Below are 21,481 nucleotides of genomic sequence, written 5' to 3'. Positions count from 1 at the left end.
TGAATGCTTTGTGATAGAGCAGCGGGGATGGGCCGATACCCTAAAGAGTTTCCGTTGTTCGCCCAGAATGCCGAATTTGGGATCACAACATGTATTCATAATGGTGGCCGTGCCAAAAATGACTTGTAACTCACAACTCCAATCGCTAATCCTAATGATAAGAGAAACGAACATGGCCGACAGTGCGTATAGTGGCGCTGAAGGGGAGTATTTTTGGGAGGAGGGGGTAGTCAAGAAGTGTGAATTCCTGGGCGGATTGGTACATATTCAAGAGAAACAAACCAGCGAAAAAAGACGCAGGACCAGCAGAAGACACACACAGACTGTCGCCGGACTTTCAACTGATTTATTATTCGTTCCACCACTTATTTAAAGCCACACCTGCGCAAGCGCACATACTGCCACATTCATCAAAGTCTGGACGTCATTACAAGCAAGATAAAAAAATGCCACTCTTTGCCAGTAAGATTAACAGACGGGTCGCTGATACAAACAGGCTAGTTCTTTTTGATTAGAAACGCTGCTAACAGTTCGCGCAAGTGCCTAGACTTCCCGCGGCAGATAATGGTAGTGCTGTTAAACAAAGCTGAGCAGTTTTGGTAATCCTTCACATGTATTGACCAGGTTGCTCCCTGTACCAAAACGCAGCGTTCTGCAGTGTTCTCTGAGTCGCTCGTTGGAGCCCTATCCCGTCTGTACAATGTAAATTTTCCCAAAAGAATTAGGGATAGAATACACTACCCCCTCAGCACACTTCGTGAACGTCGTTTAGGGCTTTGTTTTGTAAGCAGGCCCTCGCTTGGGGCCAGAGATGCGGGCTAGAGACCTGCCACCCTCTAAAGGCCGCTGATACATAAAATTTCTCATCATTTTTAATAAGTTCGCTGCGGTTAAAGTTTTATTCTTATGTTTCAATCATCATTTCATGCCAAACAATAGCCAAGCTAAGTACGAAACCTCACCTTCGCCGGTACCCCAGCGCATCCCCATGGCGGATGAAGTGCAGCGGCACCTGCTTTCCCTATAGGAAATGTTGAGAAACTTTATAGATAGTGGGATCAGAATCCGATCACGGCGGCTGCGTTTCAATGAACAAGAAATGCAAAGAAACTTTAACGCTATCAGGGCTCACAGAAGGGACAAATGAAAGTTGGCCTGTATCTATGGATTACCGCATAAAGAGGCTGTATTTACGCGCTAGAGGACGCCATGAGAGCAAATGCATAGGTAGCGCCTTCACAGGGAATTTTTGCGTGAAAACAACAGGACGGTGTCATGCCATTTGTAGCTTGGTTAGACCACAAAGCTATTCACCTGGGAATGATCGCGAAATCTGTGTATAGCTTGACTTGGCGAATTTGAATGAATGGCGGGTGTCTTCCATTTTTAAAACTGACTTCCTCACTAATAGCGCCTTTTCTTCAGCCGAATAAAGTAGCCACAAAGAGAAAAGTAATTAATTTTTACAAAACCAAATAATTGGACAGCCTTGTCGTCAGCGTCGTTATGAAGAAAAGCCAGGTGATAGAAATTGCACCGGCACCATTCACTACGACGCGCCTCCGAGCTACGACTCGAAAATGAATTCTTTTGTGCGTCCCTTCTTTCCTCGAGCGTTCGTCTTATCAGTCTAAAAGTTTGGCTTAGTTTGGTTTTTTGGGTGTTTAACGCCCCAAAGCGACTCAGGCTATGAGGGACACTGTAGTGAAGGGCTCCGGAAATTTCGACCAACAGGGGTTCTTTAATGTGCACCAACATCGGACAGTACACGGGTGTCTAGCATTTCGCCTCCATCAAAACTGGACCGCCGTGGCCGGGATAGAACCCGGGTCTTTCGTGTCAGTCAGCAGCCGAGTGCAATAACCACAGACAGACAGACAGACAGACAGACAGACAGACAGACAGACAGACAGACAGACAGACAGACAGACAGACAGACAGACAGACAGACAGACAGACAGACAGACAGACAGACAGACAGACAGACAGACAGACAGACAGACAGACAGACTTGCGCACGAAACCAAATGTGCTTTTTTGGCATCGGGTAGCGGAGTGCTCTAGTAATAAAAACTAGTAGTATGCAGCTTTCATTCCGTTTCTTGTGAAAGGGCGTGCAAAAAGCTGAAAGAGGGATGCCCCGAAAGCTGCCGACGGAAAGAGATTAAGGACAGGCAGAGGGGGAGGGGGGGGGGGTCGGAGAGGGCCGGTGCAGGAGCGCTGAGTCGTCCATGAAAAACAGTTGCGAGAAGGAAACACGTACGTTCCTTGTCGCGCCAAGTGTTTCGAGTGGCGCGCTGGCCTGGTTAGCATTTAGTTAGTCGCGGGCAGCCGCGGTAGCCAGCGTGCCTCCCTAAACGCACTCGGACTCTAAAGCGCGAAGTTCTCGGACCTCAGACATACACCCAGCCTGCGGTCATTGGAGGTCTAAGACAGGAGGGGCTACAGCGGCCGTCGCGGCAGGAAGGAGGGCGACGGTTTCTGGGTCGCGGAGACGCAACAAAGAGGTGAGCCGCAACCGGTTGCTTGTGCCTATCAGCCCGTCAGGATTTCGGTAGATCAGCGTCATCGCTCGACGGTAAAAGACGTAGCAACGGAGGGCCTTCGTCTTTCACTCACATTGCAAACATTTCTCGCGCACAGAGACTCAAGCCCTTCGGTTACAAAAACACTGACAATAATGTACTCGCGTGCAAATCAGCTGTGGGAAGTAAGAACGTACGCGCTCCTTTCAGATGGTATACTTCAGCACGAATTGATTGTGGCCGAGGTCGCTCTGAAATACACATTCTTTCTTCTGACTGCGAGTCCCTAAAGTACAAACTAAATTGTAAACACAGAAGAGCGCCGAAAGTGTAAGAACAAAGTAGTAACTAAAATTTAAAAAGAAAACGTATTCTTTGTACTTGGGCAGTGTACCCAAGAGAGAGCACGTCATGAAAACCCGTCTGTATGCCCTTTCATTCTCCGTTCGTATGAAGAAACGAAGTGTCAGGATGTAATTTTTAATAAGGCTTCAGGAGCTGGGCACTGGTGGTTTTTACGACACTCTGCAACTGTTTCAATGAAACTAATTACGCATCATCTGTGGTTTAAAATTTGATAATAATTTTCCGTGACTAATTCCCGCAATCTATGGAGAAAGCCCTCTTCTTTTATAACGACTGCCAACAATACAAGTTTCGGACCAGCTTAATGCTCCCAAATTGGGGACATCCTGTGCGCGAAATTTCCGCCTCAGCGCCACTGCTGAACTCAATGAAAACAATAAATTCTTCAAGAAAGCAGTAGCCCGTCGATTCAGTTGAGCGAGGAGAGGAAGCATAGGAAACGCACCGCTTTCCTAACACGCGCGACTTCCACGTTGTAAGTTTACAACGCGTGGCTGACAATCGCACCTACGTCAGGAGAGAACAGCTTTTAGGAGAGTCGGCTAAGCTTTTACACGCACATCTTGAGAAAGCGTTTGCTTACTCGTGTTCTCGTGCAAGCAACATCGGCGTCCACGAGCGGAATATGGGAAGTGATTGGGCATTAGCGCCGCGCACGCCTCGAAATAACCAACTAGGATACGATTATCGGTCGGTCATCGGAGCTGTTGACTTGTGTGTCACCGTCTTTAATTCCACTGCTTTAAACAAGTGACTGCATTTCAGACATGCGAGTGTGCAAGAAAAACTGCTCTGTTTGTTCCGTGGCATCACGAAGCTTTACCTATACGGGTTCAAAATGTATAAGCCTTACTGGAGCGTGGTTCATGCATGCTCTTGCACCGCCTTGAATGCTTACACGGAAGATCTAAAGCACCGTGATGCGGGTCTGAACAATGAAGAGATTCAAAGTCTGCGCATAGCGCCCAGTCTTTGAATCTTTTTGGAAGTATACCAGAGATGTCGATCTCTCTCGCGCTTCTCGCCATGTGCTGTACGGCATGTGGCGTTGTCTATTATAGCTCATTCAGCAGCGGTGGCGGGACGTGCTTTTAAAGTTGAACGTGCGTAAACTTGTGACTTTAAACAGACGCCCGCTGCGAGGCTAAGCGGCTGTACCATTATGCGGCCGTTTTGTTGGGTGACCAACGAAATTACTGGCATACACTGCGCACTCCGCTCTCGGGTATCAGAATCGGTGCCACACTCTTCAATATATGTAGTCTCGGTGACTAACTTTGAGTATAGTGACTGTAACATAAGTTTGTCACGCATACTTAGGCAGTAACTACCGGTAATTATGGATTGATAGCAACATTTACAACTCTTTGGAAGAGGTAACAGGTAATATTTACCACGCCCGGTCTCGAGGGGAGCGCGCGCTCTTTCGTACGGCCTCCGCACTGAGCGCGCGGAGGGTCGTCTATGCGAGAGTCGCGCTCTCCGCCGCCGCTAGGGGCGCGGTGACCGTACCGTTCGTGGGTCACTCGCATCTGTGCCGGCTGGTGTTGCGCGCCCGGCTTCGCACTTTCGAGCGCTGATTAACGGCAATTAACGGGATTAACGGCGAAAAAAAAAGCGCAAGAAGAGGAACAACAAAGGCATGTACGTTATGGAGATAGAAATACAGAGGATATATGATCAAATAGCGCGAGCTGTTAAAAATTACCGACCAGTCACCTTCCCATTTCAGGAATCAAAACGACTATAGGGCAGGTATTGCGGGGATCAATGCACGGTTCATACCGTGATTAATTTTGTTCTCGTGGTAATCACTTGTCGCGCACACTCAGTAGCACGACCGCTTGACGCAAAGGGCGAACCTCGCTTAGCGCTTTGCATCCTTTGGCTGTGTTAGTAGTGGCCAACCACAGGCGATGGTTCTAGCCATAGTAAACATGCTCTGGAAGTATGCACGCTAGGATATAGGCGGTTGTTCACTCAAATGAGTAGAAATCTTGGGCTCTTATTGAATCATATACGTATATCACCTTTCCAAAACAGCATTTAGCGTCGATACTTTCAAATATTACCGACAGATGCCTAAGCAAAACAACAATTTCACTACATAACGTATTTGGTGGAGCAGATCGGCCGGTAAATAATTTCTTAAAGCGGGCGAGCTCCATAGGCTGATGATGTCAGGTCAGTGATGTCACATTCAAGTTTCGGAAAAGAAAAATCAAGTACAGTGTAGACATCGCAGGGATAAATTGGTTAAACGCACGATTCACACTCTTGTAAATTTATTTCTCACGGTTATCACTTGTCGCGCATGCTCAAAGAAAACGCACTGCAGATGGCGGGTCATGGCGGAATGGATGCAAGCACGCGATAATTGGTGGATAAGCACTCATCAGGCGAAATTTTAGGTTCCTCTCCAGCTGAATCACATGTACGACCTTTCTCAAAATGTATGTGGAGTCAAAAGCTGTTAACAATGAATGCGGCAGGAAGCAAAAAATTCAAGTTACACACTTGGCGGAGGTGTGACTGGCGCGTAAAATGTAAGTAGGTGTATGATATATAAACCACCTAGGATTTAACCGAACTTGAATTTTCTTCTCCTGCTCGTATATTCAGTTTACTGCCCATTTTAAGCCTGTTAGATTAAATCGGCGATTACTTAAACGGGATACTGACTGTTTAGTTTGTTTTTTTTTTTCTGAATCCCGATGAGACTATACAACAGTAGTCTATATTTCCGTACTTTCTCGATATTTGTTAAACAGAACATTCAAATAATTCCTTAGCTTCAAAATTTCCATAAATTAGTACCTTGCCGTTTTTCAATATTCAAAAATTTTCTTCGAGAAGGTTGAACATAGATATTCGTGCATAATGTTAACTAAGATAATTTTATATTGAAGGAAGAAAGGGGGGGGCTGTGAAACTTATTCCAGCTACGTGCGTTATTGCCTTTTTCTGTAAAACAAATAATTTATTGAGGTTTATTTTTGACGTTGTTCCCAAAACCAGATGGCAGTGGCTTAATTGTTAATTGAAGTTGTAATTATGTAGGAGTGTATTCCTAGGAGTTAAGTTTAATTAGGAGTGAAATAAGCGCCTAGTTTTAAACGAAGATTGCTCAAATGAACCCAAAGTTATAACACTTGGGAAGGCGTTTTTGTTTCATCTCGAAGTTTCTCAGCGAATATGCCTTTATGATAACAGAGCTATTTTTTTTTCTTCTTTGAGTCGTCTTCATGGTTGCATCTCACTCTGCCAGCTAGCTTCAATTAGTAGTCGTACGGGCAGTGTACACCCTTTGTGAATAGTGACCATGATCTGTTGCGAAACACTATAGTTGAGATATGCTCCAGAATATTACTATGCGGTACAAATTCACATCACCTTTGGTCATAAACAATATGCAACTCGAATACATCAATGCGCAAGGCATGTGCAGGCTTGCGGATTGAGTGTATACTAGCCCGAAAAGATTCCAAATAGTTTGCAGCGCTTCAAAAGTGCGAACAGCGAGCGAAAGCGCCAACGCGCCGCAGCATTTCACATGCGAGCGGCCAGTCCGCCGGCTGAGGAGCGGTTGGGTCGCAGCGCCACGATCGCGCAGCGGAGGCAGACAGGAAATATCCCCAGTGCGCAGGCCGTACAACTTGCGCGCCGCCGCCGCTACTCGAGCCCGGCCGTGTACTTACACAACATTCATTGTACACACTATAGTTAGTCGTTTGAAACCAGCTTCTCCTTTGTCACAGCCTGTCAGCCCCTTTCAGGACTAAATAGAAAGAGTTGAACGTTTCGCCCCTAGTCAAGGGAAGCTGTAGCTTCTACAGACTCGTCCGCAGATTTATCCACAGTACTGAAGCGGTATGCTGCGGGATAAGTGAATGAAACCTTGGCTCAGCCACTGTATAACTGATACGGTGGAGTTCACTCTAGCCCAGACATTGTATCTAAAGCCGGGTGTACCTGCTTAACACTTTCAGGTGCATTATACGCAAATGTGTTCAGGGAAAAGCTTTTTCTCAGTGTGTGCTACACTGCAAAAAAGGTTTAAAATTACAGGCGTTCTCGTGCAAATTTAATATTTCCGCGCAGAAAAAAAATGTTACTGGAAATAACAGATATGTGGTCAAGCAAGAAAAGAGACATTTTTTGTTTGTGGCTGCCGTGGTCTAGTCACATGCGTTTCTAGTAAGAAATAAGCAACGAATAGTGCACCTGAAAATCTTAAAAACTTCCGTTTATTTTTTAAAGTCTAAAAGATAGTACACTGAAGCGTAGCGCTAAATTTTCCGTACAACTAGTACTCTGGGGTGCTGCTTTTGATGCGGATCTCAAGTTCGCTGCCGAATGAAGAGCGGTGGATTTCTTGCTGAGTCGATTGGTTCGCTTTTTTTGGACAGGTGAGTGAAAATACATTCACTGCCGCTTGATACAGACAGTATTGTTTTGTTTAGTGTCACCTGAAGTGGTCTCTAAACTGTATTGTGGATGTTCCGTGCGATGGAGGGGATTAATGTAGCGAAATGTTCAAGCATCCTTACAGAACTCGCATCTCACAAAATGGCGGGAAAGCCCGAGCCGTGTGTAACTTTCATCCTCCACCTTGTGGTTGCAAGCTGCCTATGCTCCTTAAACTGTTCATGGTGAGGATGCGACTTTGACGTGCAATTAAAAGGAACAGGACGAGCGGTGATGCGCGATTCCCTTTCTGCCGCGGACGCCGCCGCAGCGGCAAGCGTCGTGTGTCTAGTTCCATTGCAGTAGCTTCTAAATTGTGCCGCAGCCTCGCTACCGCAACCATGAAGCCCTTAATTTTCCTCGCGTTCACGATTGTCTCTAAAGACTGTTTTAAATCTTTGCAATGTGTCTTGACGTGATCTGTGCGTTAGAGTTGAGATCTGCCAGGGGCCGGGCTCTCGCTTGGGCTTCGGATTGAGAGATTCCGGCCCCTGCATCGGCTGGTCGTTTCCCAATGCAAGGGCACCGCATATTGCTGACGTGGGGCTACTACGGCTGGGCGGAGGCCGTTCGGCTCGCGCTATCTTCGAATTCACGAGCGTTCAAACTCTGTGTACGCGAACATTCGCGAGAAGACAAAGCTGCTGTCTGGGCGCTTGCCTAGTTGTCGATAAGCAACATCGACCCGGAAGCGGTGCGTTCCAGTTTCCCGCTGTGCGTGCTACGCGGCTACGCTCCCCCGTGTATTGCGGTGGAGCATGTCTTCGCCTCGGTGGGCTCGGGGTCCTGGTCGCCGCCGCTGCATCGGCTTAAGCGTCAAAAAGATTCGACATGGCTATTGCGGTGGCTGTGAAATATAATCTAAAAAAAATTGTTTCCCGGCTATTGAAAACTACGATATTGGATTATATCACGTATTACGGACTGTTCCGGACGGTGAGATGCACGTTATGTTGGGCACGGGCCGTCGGTCACCCGTATATGTCTGTTCTATTCGTAGGCTGGAGTAGAATCCCGAAAGGCGTAGACGGTTCACAGCATGCTTAAATTATGACCAGATTGAGGGCGCAGGTTACTAGACTGCTTATTAAGGGCTAACCTTAGGCTTCGAGCGAATGCGCATCTCTGTAGTTAGCGATGCTTGCCGCGCGAAACCAGGCGTGAAGATGTCGATCTGTGCCGCGTTGGTAGGTGCGCTTCTTTGCAGCATGTCGAAAGCAGCAAATAGAGTGTGTAACTTAGCTACGTAGCCTATTCAGTGAAGAGCGCGTAGCAAGCACCATGGAGGGCATGCTTTGGACGTGATTTTAGCCATGTGTTTACAGCGATGTCCGCTGTAACTTTCGAATGAGAATCCGCTGAGAAAGTCGCTGCATTATTAAACATTTTGTTTTTTCTGTCACTCAAGGATGAACGAACTAGCCCGATTTTACACTCAAAACCAGTGTTCCGTGTTCGATAGTTCAATTATGAAGCGTATCGCGGGCATTACACAAGTGTGTCCCGGATAACCTCGTCAATTCGATTTGATATTTACGTCGCTGTGAGACATTCGTGTTGCACTGGACCTCTACTAGAACTGACCGGGATCACAGCCTGCTGTAAAACATGTAGATTTCAGTGCATAGACCGGGTGCTTTACCCCTGGCTTAAATATATTATTAAGCAACCTGCATAACGGTATTTCTAAGGCTGAGGTTAATTCTGGTAGCGACTGTTAAATCGGTAAGGCGAATTACTCCATCCATAAAATAATATTGCAATTCCCTTATGTATTTTCAATTTAGCACGCTTATTGTAGTAAAAAAAAATTAAAGCTTTTTAGCGGGATCGGGCAATTCCTGAAACAAATCGCTATTGGGTTGCACGGAGCGAGAAAATCTTATGCGTGTACGAGGATGAAAACGAGACTGGGAAGCAATGCCTGCGTCTCGTCCACCTCGCCGTCTTCCGCTTTGCGCCGCATTGGTTATTTCACTTTTAGTAGGACGTTCTAGCGGGCCGATTGGTTCGTTTTGGAGGAAGGTCAGAAACTGCGCAAAAGCACGAGGACAAGGAAACGAACGCTGCACCTCGAGCGAAGACTGCCAACTGTTTATCTGCCCGTGGTGTCGTGTACATTTTTTTAACCTTTTTTCTTCGTCCCTTCGTCCAGTTTCTAACCTTCCTTAGTTATTTTGTCATCGCGGATGATGCAGCAGTAAACAATGATGCCCCTTAGCAAAGTAAGCAAAGCCAGGTGTGATAGCGCGGTTGCTTGTTTGGTGGGAAATTGGAGAGTTTTAGTTGCGCGTCCGCAGAGGCTTGCCGTACGCAAGGAGTTTGCGGGGACGGTAGTGCGCATGCGCAGAACGCAAGCGAAAGGTGATTTGTTTTAACCTTTACAGACTTGTATTTTATGAACTGTGAGAAATACGCCAGTGCTTTTCTTTCTGCTGTGCTGGATTGTACAGCATTGTGGACATTATGTACAGCCCCCTTCAAAAGTATACAGCCCGAGGGGTTTGATTTTAAGCTGTTTAGTGGGGCTCCGAAGCGCATATGGCAGTCCAAAGCTTAGGACGGTTGAGGACGCCAAGCCATTTCTCTTTCGAGAAGTTATGGTGGCTGAGGACGAGGCCTTAGAAACAAGCCCCATGGGTCGTATACTTAAGGCACGGGGTTTACCTACTATGGATCAATATTTAGACAATTAATCAGCTTAAATTAGCTCATTAACTTTATTATTTCTCTCTTAGAGGGCTAGGTTATATTGCACAATTTATCCGTCAAAATAGAAGGTTAGCCTTGTTTCTATTTTCTTTTTACTCGGCAATGTAGTTCGAAGTATCGAAAGAAAGCTGGCTGAATTGGCTTTTCCCCTTTACCTAACTATAAAATGCCGTCGATGCTCACGGTATTGCCGCCGAAATCAAGTTAACTTGTACATAATCAAATGCGCTACCTGCGCCTGTATTTGGCGCATGCATTAGAAGTGCGAGAATCAATTTTTTTACAAATATGCAATGCTAGAAAACCGACTCCACGAGCTTTCAGGTGCGTATTTTTTACAGTCGATATCTCGAAAGATACTGACGAATAAAAATATTTAAAGTATAGTTGATATGGAAGAAGGGTGGATGGCTGGGCGAGTTGGTAAAGTTCATTGTGGGTGGTACGGCGACGAAAACAGACAGAAGAACAAAAGAAAGAGACACCACAGAGGAGCGCCGACTCGCACCTAAAGTTTTATAGAAAAGTACACAGAATGTTTACATCACCGTCATGTTATGTTAAAATGCATAAAGCACTTGCACGAGCGCTCAAGAGGGTGACTCTTCAGGTAATCAATTGACACGCGGTGAAGTGCTGTCGAAAAGAGCGTTAGCCCCCCACCCCCCTCTTAGTTTACCTCCAGTTAAGATCAAGAATTATCAAGAACCAGAACCTCTTTGTCAACCAACAACAAGGAAGGCTGGCTTATACACTGTGACTGTTTCTTACGGATGAAATATGCTTTCATTTTTTCCAAAGATATTGTTTCTCCATTGGGATACGACAACCTGACAACTAATGGTGTTCGAATTAGCAGCGTTTGCGGCAGGTAAGGTTGGTCTGGCGCATGCATGCAACGAGGGCACAAACAAACACAGGCACAAACAAATTTTGCAGGCATTGTATGCCCTCGACGCACTAATAGCTACTTGGCTTTGGTTTTCTATTTCATGCACGCTTAGCTAGCTTCGCCTTTATTTTCAAGCAGTACTTTTAGCTACTTGGCATTGGAGGGTTTGTTTCGAGCACGTTTAGGTACTCGGCTTCGCCTCTGTGTTTCGAACTCGTTTGGTCATTGGGCTAGGCTGGTTCTTTAGCCAGCACCACCACTAGCGATGCTGTCTTGCACGTTCAGCACACATACCGACACGCTTTCGACTATCCCGTCGGAATGGCGAATATCCAGTTCAGCCGGCGTGGCGAATATGCGAGCATTCAGCAAAGCACACTTTTCGCGAACATCTGTTCTGGACTTCCCTTGTTTGCACCGCGTAAACGCGGAATTCCAGTCGGCAGATGCGTCTTTTGAGCAAAGGAAATGGCGCCGTATATGACTCATATCTCGGTGGACGACTTAACCGCAGTCACAGCTTGCGTGTTGCTAGGACAGGATAGAAAGCAAAGATGTAGAACAGCGGCGAGGGAAGATGGAGTTAGGTGGGAGTGAAAGAAGAAACACAGAAAGAGGTGCGCGGCTTGCCTAGGCTCCATTACAGCACCTCTTTCACCATTGCTTCTTTCTTTCCTTCCTTTATCTTTTCCCTCCCAGCGCTGTTCTGAGTCCTTCAAAGTTTCTTGGCGGACTGCCACTGACGTTCTCAACACTACCATTGCATAAATTGTTTTCCGTGTACCCGCTTTCGTAGTGTCATTATTATAAGTAACCTTAAACATATGCGCCTTAGCAAAGCTAACTATGGAGATAACATGAACGGACACTCAGAATAAACGCAAAACAACATCTTTTTAAACTCTCACGCATGTAGGGCGTCCTAGAGGAGAGCCCCTAGGCGTTGGAAGCCCGTCGCTCTATGTAAGACGCTCAAACGATGGTGTTTGCTAGTTTGGAAAATACTACCATTGGGCTCCGCCTGTCGCGATGGCTGGGTGGTTAGAGCGTTCTGCTACAGAGCTTGCAGTACACGGGTTCGAGCCTTGCCACACGGGAACGTTTAGATTGAGGCGAATAGCGCCCTTCGGCTTAGACGCTTTCGCGTCAAAGGGATATAGTGAACGATAGAAAGTGAGAGCCGCCGGTTTGATTTCAGTTAAGGAACTTCACAGAACTGTGTCACTTCGCTGTGGGCACCTCAACCTCTAAAGCGTCAAGCATTACACACAACGCTTTAAGGCGTACGTTGTACCACCTAAATGGCTTAAATAAAGTTAATACAGCTTTCGCTGTAAAACATAGTAACTGCAGCGAAGTGTAACTTTATTTGGAGTGCAATGCTCTGCTCGAGCGCTCTAAACAAGGGTCCCGTATACTGTACGAAGAAAGCACTGTGACGCGCACATGCGCTGCGGTCTCTTCGCCGCTGCATTTGCGAGTTAGTACGAATAAACATTCAGCAGCGCCAAAAATCATATAAAACCAGATGGTAGCCAAAGCACAACACAGGCGCAGGCCATCAAGGAGATTTTCATTCGAAAGATAGGAACTATAAAGACAGGAGATGAGACAAGAGCAGAAAAATCAATGTTTTCCTTCAGCGCGCGCAAAGAGAAGTCACAGTGATTAATTTTTTGTATAAGGCAGGAACCCGCTTACAATGAAAGCAAAAAAATGCGTACAGCAAAAACACAGTCAAATGGACAACCTTTCGAGCGATCTCTTCGAGCGCGAGGAGTTGTCAAGAAAGGTAGCATTATAAGCTATAGTGATGAGATAGAAGGCTTATCAAGTATGCTTCTACTATGCAGTTCCCTTCGTATCTTATCACCGGGGGTGAACAAGATGCTGGTCCTCTCCTACTGAGAGAAACACGCTTGGGATTTCCTGTAATGTACAGAGCGATGCTGGAATACGCCTCATCTTTCAATGCAGCTTTTATGGTTTTCATGACAAAAATGAATTACCGCGGTTTCTTTTGAGCACGCCTTGAAAGGAAAAGACTGAGTTTCCCCCTATTCTCTTACCTGCCGTTTAGCTGACAGTGTACACCTGTCGACAGTGACAGTGTACGCCTGTATTGCGTTCCGGCGCCTTTCATGCAGTTCCTCTTTATCCCAATTTAATTCTTAGGCCTCCGGTCTGGTAAGGTGAAAAAGAACAGCCAGTCTCTATTGTTACGTGGACTTTCAATGCCCATCATGTAGCCCTCGCTTTGACCTGCAGTGAAATTTCAGTTACGCGGCGGCACGACGCCCGCGAATGCGTCGTTTACTTCGGAACAATTGCCAAGCCTATTGTTGCGGTGCTGATATACAGATTGACATCGTTCACGCAGAAAGCGTACAGGCGCTAAAAGACAAAGACAAGCACACTCAAAACAGCACAGGCGCCAACTTCCAACTAAGTTTATTCATGGAAAAAAACCGCTTAATTACCACACCAGCAGGCAAAGGTAGAAGCAAAACAAGAAAACACGCCGTGACAGAGCATAGGAACACGTGCCAAAAGGATCAAGCAATGATTAGAACTCTGATAATGACCCACTGAGAAACCTAATCTCTTCTTCTGAGAGCGAGACAGATGACTTGCTTATGCAGATATGATATCGCAATCTTGTGCTGCCTCACTCTTTCATTGTAGCATTGACCAAAATGGTTATAAAAAATGGTTATGGGAGCCACATGGCCACTCACTGCAAAAGCTGCAAGTGTCGTCCAGGTTTTGAAAACGCCAAATTCATCGCAAGGTCTAAAGACAAATTAGAGCGTGAAATCATAGAAGCTTATTATATCAAGCAGAGGGGTCATATCTGCATAAGCAAGCCATCTGTTTTGCTCTCAGAAGAAGAGATTAGGTTTCTCAGTGGGTCATTATCAGAGTGCTAATCATTGCTTGATCTTTTTGGCACGTGTTCCTATGCTCTGTCACTGCGTGTTTTTTGTTTGATTTCTATCTTTGCCTGCTGGTGTGGTTATTAACCGGTTTTTCTTCCATGAATAAACTTAGTTGGAAGTTGGCGCCTGTCCGGTCTTGAGTGTGCTTGTCTTCGTCTTTTAGCGCCTGTACGCTTTTTGCGTGAACCATGTCAAGCTACAACCAACTACCTCAAATGAAAGTCTTGCTGATATGCAGAAACGCTTTTACGTGCAGCACAGGAGCTCTAAAGTTCTGTGGTGTGCAGCTGGAGCCAAGAATAGAGCCCCGAGGGAAACTATGACGCAAAAGAACCTCGCTTGTCTGCAGCAGCCTTCATTACAATCGACTCGAAGGTCGCACACGTGTTGAGGGCACTCCAAACTATGCGCGTGCTCTCTCGAGCACGAAAAAGTAAAATCAGAATCTAAATCACTTGGAGCGTGCATGCCAGCCGCATGACGACATTAGCCTTCAGCGTGGAAGCAAATCAGAGGTAGCCTCGACTATTCGCGAAATGACGACCTCACATGCCAAGGCCGTCATGATTAGGGCGCCGGCCGCTCTCACTGGCGAACACTCCCATTTTCCTGTTTACGGCCCTGCACCCATCACGCTAACACTTCCAGTTATTAGATAGTTTTAGTTTCACGTACGTAGAGGCTTCACGTACGTAGAGCTCTTACGGGTGACCAGTGCGCATGCGCAGAACGCAAACGGTATGCGCGATTCTCACGTACGTACGTAAGATTCGGATTTTTACGTTGCGGTCTTTGCGTCGCCTGCGTACGTAGCGTTGACAAACATGGCAGCGCCCTGCCCGCCCGCTTCACAGCGATAACAACTTCGTAGCTAATCCCTCGACGCGATATCGTGTTATAAACTGCTGCATTCGCCATCGATTTGCCCATTCTTACCCTCGCATAAAGTTTCAAGCGACAAATAGCTTTTGTTTTTCAGATATAAGGGCGATTTCCCAGCTCTTAGGCCTGATGAAGCAGCTCTCGACGCAGTTCGACTGGCTTGGCTTTGACTCGTCTTGTCTTAGAGTGGCTACATCAGTGTCTTCATCTGTCAGTAGAAGAACGCACGGCGTCTGTCGCTTACGTGCAACTAAAATGGTTTGAAACTACATGCGCGTATGCTACGTAGACTTCTCACGTTTGCGTATGTGAACTCTGTACGCACGTGAAACTAAATCTCTCTATAATTCACTATCGCCTTCTCTTCCTTAGGCCATACAGACGGCATCCCCTTAGGTGACAACATCCGCTCTTATTAAGCTTCTGTTTTATAATCGCAAACAATCGGTGTTTGGTATGGCTCTCGGCGTTCCAACATTTCATTCGCAGGTAAGAACGACAAGACTGTTCAGCTGGAAACGAGGTGGAAAAAATCAGCGATCATTGCGGCTACCCGCATTGGAAGAATGCGAGACCGTTGACGCCTCCTCGACACTGGTCGCCATTCAAATTTGGCACAATGGTTGTTTTCTCGTTCACTTAATTGATTGGTTATCGATTAACTCTGTTTATGCCCTTGTTTCATCCCATGAACCATTTCGAGTTTTAAAATCTCCCCCCCCGCTAATCAAATTGTTCCTTAATTAACAACTTTTTCACAATTAATTCACATTATTACATCTTTATTCTCAACTAATTTATAATAATTTCAATTTTAATTCACCTTAAATAACATTAATTCATCTTAATCCACAATGCTTTACCTTTAGTCAAAATAATTCCTAATTCACATTACTTCACCCATAATTCATCTTAAAGTACCATTATTCATATTTAAATCACATTATTTCACCTGAATTCGCAATTATTTCTCCTTTAATCCCAATTAATTAACTCATGACACTTTTTCTAAACGTTAAATATTGGTTAGATTTCCATTAACTGCGCATTTTCCCTCGTTTCATCTCAGTATTCATTACAGACTTTCAAATTTCGCCCCACGCGTTGGCTCCGCCCACAGTTCCGGAGACGTGGTCCCACACTTCCGGAAATTTCAAATTTGGCGCCACTTTTGCTCTGGCCCCGGCCACTTTTTGGAAAATTTTCGCTCTGATTAATTAACTATTCATCTGGTTTCAATTTTTTTTTCGGGCAGCATCCTCACATCATTTTCTTTCGTTTAGAACCACTAGTTTCACGCTATCTCTTCTGAGTTTCCCACAGCTGCTGCCGGCACATTTTGCGGACAAAATGCCCGGCCATAAGCATAGTAAAGCTTTCGCTTTAATAAATATAGCAGGTCGGTGTCGGTGCGCCTACTGGGGCCGCCTGGTGTTCTGTGTCACGAATGGCCCGAAAATGCAGCAAGAACCCGCAAGTTGTTTTGTCTTCCTCTTACCGGCCTGTTGTTTCCCGTCGCTTAGATATATACATTTCCTGACACTAGGCCCATTCTCAGTTGCAGCTCGTCTTAATGCGCGTCTATCCTGTGATTTTAGCCAGGCGAAGTTACCAAATGGTCCGGTATGCTTTCTTTTCGATGTTCTTATAATTCAGTACGCTTAATATTTTGCAAGCATGTTTAAATATGGGATTGATAACTCTGACAAATAAAATGCCAGGTTTTAAATATTCACTGCAGTGAGCTATACATAAGCGGTACAAATGTGGAGCTCTATTTCCCTGGATGTTTACTTTTATCATGATATGCACTCCATTAGTAGCACCAAGAGAAGCGTCGTAGTTAACTGCTTATGCATACGAACTTTCTTCGAAGTAAATCGGCATTATGTGCCACGTGCATTCATCGTTGTCCATGCACGGCGAGAGAGAGAGAGAGCTGTGCGCGTCTACGCACTGCTGCTCCCGGAAGGCGCAGCTCACGCACCTCCGGTGGCGTAATCCGGTCGTGTGGCAGCGGCAGCAGCCGCAGAGAGCGACGGAGTGCCACACCCAATGCGTGGTGAGGAGGCCCCGGAGGAAGCAGCGGCAGCAGCCGCAGAGAGCGACGGAGTGCCACACCCAATGCGTGGTGAGGAGGCCCCGGAGGAAGCCAGGGCAGAGTGTCGCGCGCGGGACTCTGCAGGTGTGCAGGATGCCGGACATCATTAACGAGCGGCGACCTAAATATAGGCCTCCTGCATGTTTGCAAACTAACGGGGTGGCGCTGCAGTCGCTAGCGGCTCGCGGTAGGCAATAGGCCAAGGAGTGGCGTCGCGGAGTCGTCTTGAGCGCTGGTTTTCAAGGCTTGCACGTAGGCGCTTTTTTAGGTTCTTCGACACGCAGACTTGGCACATGCATGGAACTTAGTAATTTGGCGCAAAGCACACAGGGCTCGCGGTTACCATATGCGGCATATTGAGAGAAATAGTTCGCCTCTGTGTATTGTATGTGTGGTTAGTGGTAAACAGAAAGCATTTCTGCGGTTGATTTGTACTCCAGGCATTGAATAAAATAATGAGTTTTTGACACTCTGCACTAGCCGTAAGGATTTTACTTCGGAACAGTAGTGAGGGGAATCTCTGGCGTCGTTTCGGCGGAGCAGAGGTGCGCTCACCGTCAATTGACACACGTGTCGCGCAGTGCGAAAAGTGGGGACAGCGTCGTGTCTCCGATCTCCTCTGCCTCGCGTAAGCGCTGTTTTTAGCCCCAAGGTCACGCACCAGCCAGGTTGACTTCTGCACTTGTTAAACTGGTCAATTTGGTGAACATTTTTGATTTTTGGAATAAGTTTCTACCCGCCTTGGTGGCTCGGTGGTTAGGGCGCTCGTTTACTGAGCCGGTGTACCCGGGTTCGAACCCAACCGCGGCGGCAGCGTTTCGATGGAGGCGAAACGCAAAAGGCGCCCGTGTGCTGTGCGATATCAGTGCGCATTACAGATCCCCAGGTGGTCGAAATTATTCCGAAGCCCTCCACTACGGCACCTCTTTCTTCCTTCCTTCTCTCACTTCCTCCTTTATCCCTTTCCTTACGGCGCGGTTCAAGTGTCCACCGAGATAAGTGAGACAGTTACGGCGCCATTTCATTTCCTGAAAAGAAACAAGTTTAAATTTCATCTATTTTCTGCGCGATCATGTACTACATCATGAAACATGATATATGCAAGACGCAATAAAAATAACAGGAGGCTTTTTGCACACTTAAAGCACGCAATTTGTAAGGATGCCAACGTGACCGCCCAAGACTGACACAACTTATCGGATTTGTTTCTAGTCAAACCAAAAATTTATGTTGGTCATAATAAAAAACCTGTTTCAAGAAAATATTAAATGCCATAAAAAGCGCAATTATACGTTCGTATAACTTCTACACACGCTAAAACATGCTGCGCTACTAACAAACGAACGCATTCCTTGGTGGCGATTGAACCTGCAGGCCGGCGCCTCGTGCGCACCGGCTTAAGAAGATATATATATATATATATATATATATATATATATATATATATATATATATATATATATATATATATATATATATATATATATATATATATATATATATATATATATATATATATATATATACGGGCGCAGCTACATGTACACCCCCCGTCAAAAGTATACGGCTCAAGGGGTTTGCTTGTGAGGCCTGCTGCGTGCCTCGTTATGCATGCTCAGCGACCGTGACCTCTCGAGAGAGGAATAGCATCGCTTCCTCAACCCTCCCAATCTTTGGAGTGCTAGATGTGCTAGCGAGCCCCGCTAAACAGCTTAGAAGTAAACCCCTTGGGCTGTATACTTTTGACGGGGACTGTACATACGCTTTTGAGAGCGTTAGCTCTTATTCATCACGTTTCTCGATTTCTTGGTGTCTGCTACGTTCTCAAAATGCGGCCCCCATAGTAAATCGACATTGCAACGTAATCGGTGATTGATTGGCGACGTCATTAGTATATCGCATAGGTGATTGACTGTTGAGGTCACTATTATGTCACAATTAACTAGCCACGTCACTATGTTTAATCGCTTATAACTGAGTAATTAATGAGGTCATCATAAAACGAATGAAATATTTGGAATCCTTTACATGAGTGGAACACTAGAACACGTTAGACAAAAATATTAACTATTGAAGTTAATATTTATTTATGGTTAGGCTTAATTTTAATTCATTATAATTACCCTAGACGTCATGACCTAACTAATGGCATATTCGTAACGGGCTCGATGGGTAGAACATGTTAGACACAAATATCGCCTAATTAGGTTAACATTTAGTTATGGTTATGCTTAACATGGCGGCCGAGATGTCAACACTCGGCTACTTACAAGGCTGTAGGCGCCCGCTCGCCGCGGGGTATGGAAAGGTTGCCTAATCACGTGGCAGTACATCGCATAGACGATAGATTGTGTTACCAAACAGCTAACGCTCGTTACTTCAACGTCGTCCAAACGGTGGCGGCATATTTTTTCCTTGTGCAATTATAAGCGTACTATACTGATGTTAGGTGAGTGAGCGCAGCAACTTCCCTGCTATGAAGCACACTTAGTGGCAGCGCCTAGACTTCGCGCTTTACTACCGCGGCCCATTTCATAATGCGGTATTTGTCTGCGAAAAACCTATCAAGGCTAATTTAATTTTCCTTTTTGTTCTACTACGGGGATCCAACGGTGACGAAGCCGGTCACTACATGCTGCCGACGCAGTGTGCAAGTATCACACAGCCGGCGCTAGCTGCGGTCGCTGCGGTAGGCACGGGCAAGCGGAACCGGTTTTGCCTACCCTGCTAAAGTCGCTACTGACTACAGCGCCACCGCATCTTCATGACGTCGCGTGGTGAAGGAGGTTTATACAGGAAGAACGCGATGCGAGAAAAGTTCGAAAGTCCAAGCCTGCACATTAGGACTCCCCACGGTAACTTAAGTACTTAAGTGAATGCAATTGGACCTCGTTGTAACGAACCTGAAGAGGCGCGACGATTACTTCGTTATAGCCGTAGCTTCGTTATAGCCTGTCTTGACCGAGCTTCCAAGGGGAATCGTCAATCCTTCGTTTTATTTAATATTTCGTTTTAAACAGTTTCTTTACAAAGAGAAACCAGTGTATTGTATTTGGCTGTTGAGGCCACATACCCGGTTTCGAATCCCACCCATGGCGTCCGAATTTCGATGGAGGCAGGAAGCAAAAACGCCCGTGTCCTGTGTGATGTCACGCGTGTTAGCGAACCTCTGGTGGTGGAAGTTAATCTAGAGCCGTAGTGTACGGACCCTCTTAAAACGTGTGTATCTTTGAGGCAAACCCCGTATATATTTGCAAAAATATTTCTTGTCACCAACAAGAGCCCTCTAACACGAACAGGCCAGTCTTACACTTTAGTTGGCTTTTGTTACCGTGCGTTATGATGCATAACACACGTGGGATTGAAAAGCACTCAATGATCCTTCAATGACACCGTAAAAAAGTTTCTGAACCTTTACTGCATTTCGCCATTCATGAGTCAATGAATTCTTTCCAAGTTTCTTGTAGATTTAGAGGGTAAGATCTCATCGCGTAAATTGGTGAAAACATTGTGATCATAAGCACAGCGTCTTGCTGCACCATACCTTGCGGCAGAACAAGGATCAACACAAAGAAATTGTTTCCGAAGTTCCTGCGTGGCGGCAGTTCCGTGTTTCAATAGGACATTCCAAAAATTGGAGGCGACACTTATGATCCGCCTTGATCCTGAAATTGCTTTTATGGGCATATTGTAGCGAAACAGATCTGTAGAGGTGGTATTTGTGGGTATTCGAGTAAAATTTGAAAGCTCTGCGTGGGCACTATAATTTAGAAATGTCTAAATATTCTATATTTCAGTAGCACGCCAAAGATTAAAGCGACACCTCACAGCGCGACCTCTACCCTGATTACGTCAGCGCGTTAGGCGACGCGCGGTGAAGTGTGGCGAGTGGCCGTTTTTTATGGAAGATCCTTTGTCTGTAACACAATGCCGTCTGAGCACTGGTCACACAAAATATTTCGAAACTGCCAAAGGGGAGCCATTATAGAATATATTAAACAACATTGGCAGTAAAATTGGCCCCTCAGGTGCACAAGAATTCAGCGGCAACTTAGAACTCAAAACGCAATTATCATCGTTGACAACCACTTCAACTTCACTAGCTCGAATAGTGACCGAGAATTTCGTAAAAGGGATTGCGGAATCCCCAAAACTACAATTTGCCTAAGAAGATTTTATGGTTCTGGGTGTCGTATACTTTCGCTATATTTCGGAAGAGACGGCACGCGAAGAGACTTCGAACAAGCGCTGAGAACAGTGCATCCGAATATTCGCCAAGTAGCGAATTCGTACCACGCCGAGACACAAAGCCAAACTGACGGTCAGGCAGTATAGAAAACTTCTTAGTAAATGAAAAGAGCGTGAGAAAAAACTTCTCTAACACCCGAGCAATTACTGGTAGGAGAAAAATTTCCCGGCACCTTTCTTTTTTATTTTCTTCCCTGACTTTTGTGGAGGTAAAATAACTGAAGTTTTTAAACGTTTGATAACCTCGACAGCCTCCAAGAAACCACTGAATATGCAAAAAAAAATGATATCTCAAAACGCACTATGATTTCTGCAGAGGGTGTGTAATGGTATTCTTGCCTTTTCAGGG

At 45.8% G+C, this 21,481-nt stretch overlaps 1 protein-coding gene across 1 annotated transcript in view; it reads left to right on the top strand.

Annotated features, from left to right (window-relative positions):
* The first annotated feature begins 2,319 nt into the window (after positions 1-2,319).
* Positions 2,320-21,481, top strand: part of LOC144099484 (cytochrome P450 3A8-like) — a 56,813-nt gene continuing 37,651 nt past the window's right edge. Inside the window, exon 1 of the mRNA XM_077632821.1 lies at positions 2,320-2,507. The gene's annotated coding sequence lies outside the window, so the exon portion shown is untranslated. The remainder of the gene's footprint in view (positions 2,508-21,481) is intronic.

This window comes from Amblyomma americanum, chromosome 7, assembly GCF_052857255.1.
Source record: "Amblyomma americanum isolate KBUSLIRL-KWMA chromosome 7, ASM5285725v1, whole genome shotgun sequence".
Taxonomy (NCBI): Eukaryota; Metazoa; Arthropoda; class Arachnida; order Ixodida; family Ixodidae; genus Amblyomma; species Amblyomma americanum.
Note: the sequence above shows the minus strand (reverse complement) of the source record. Positions and strands in the feature narration are given on the sequence as shown.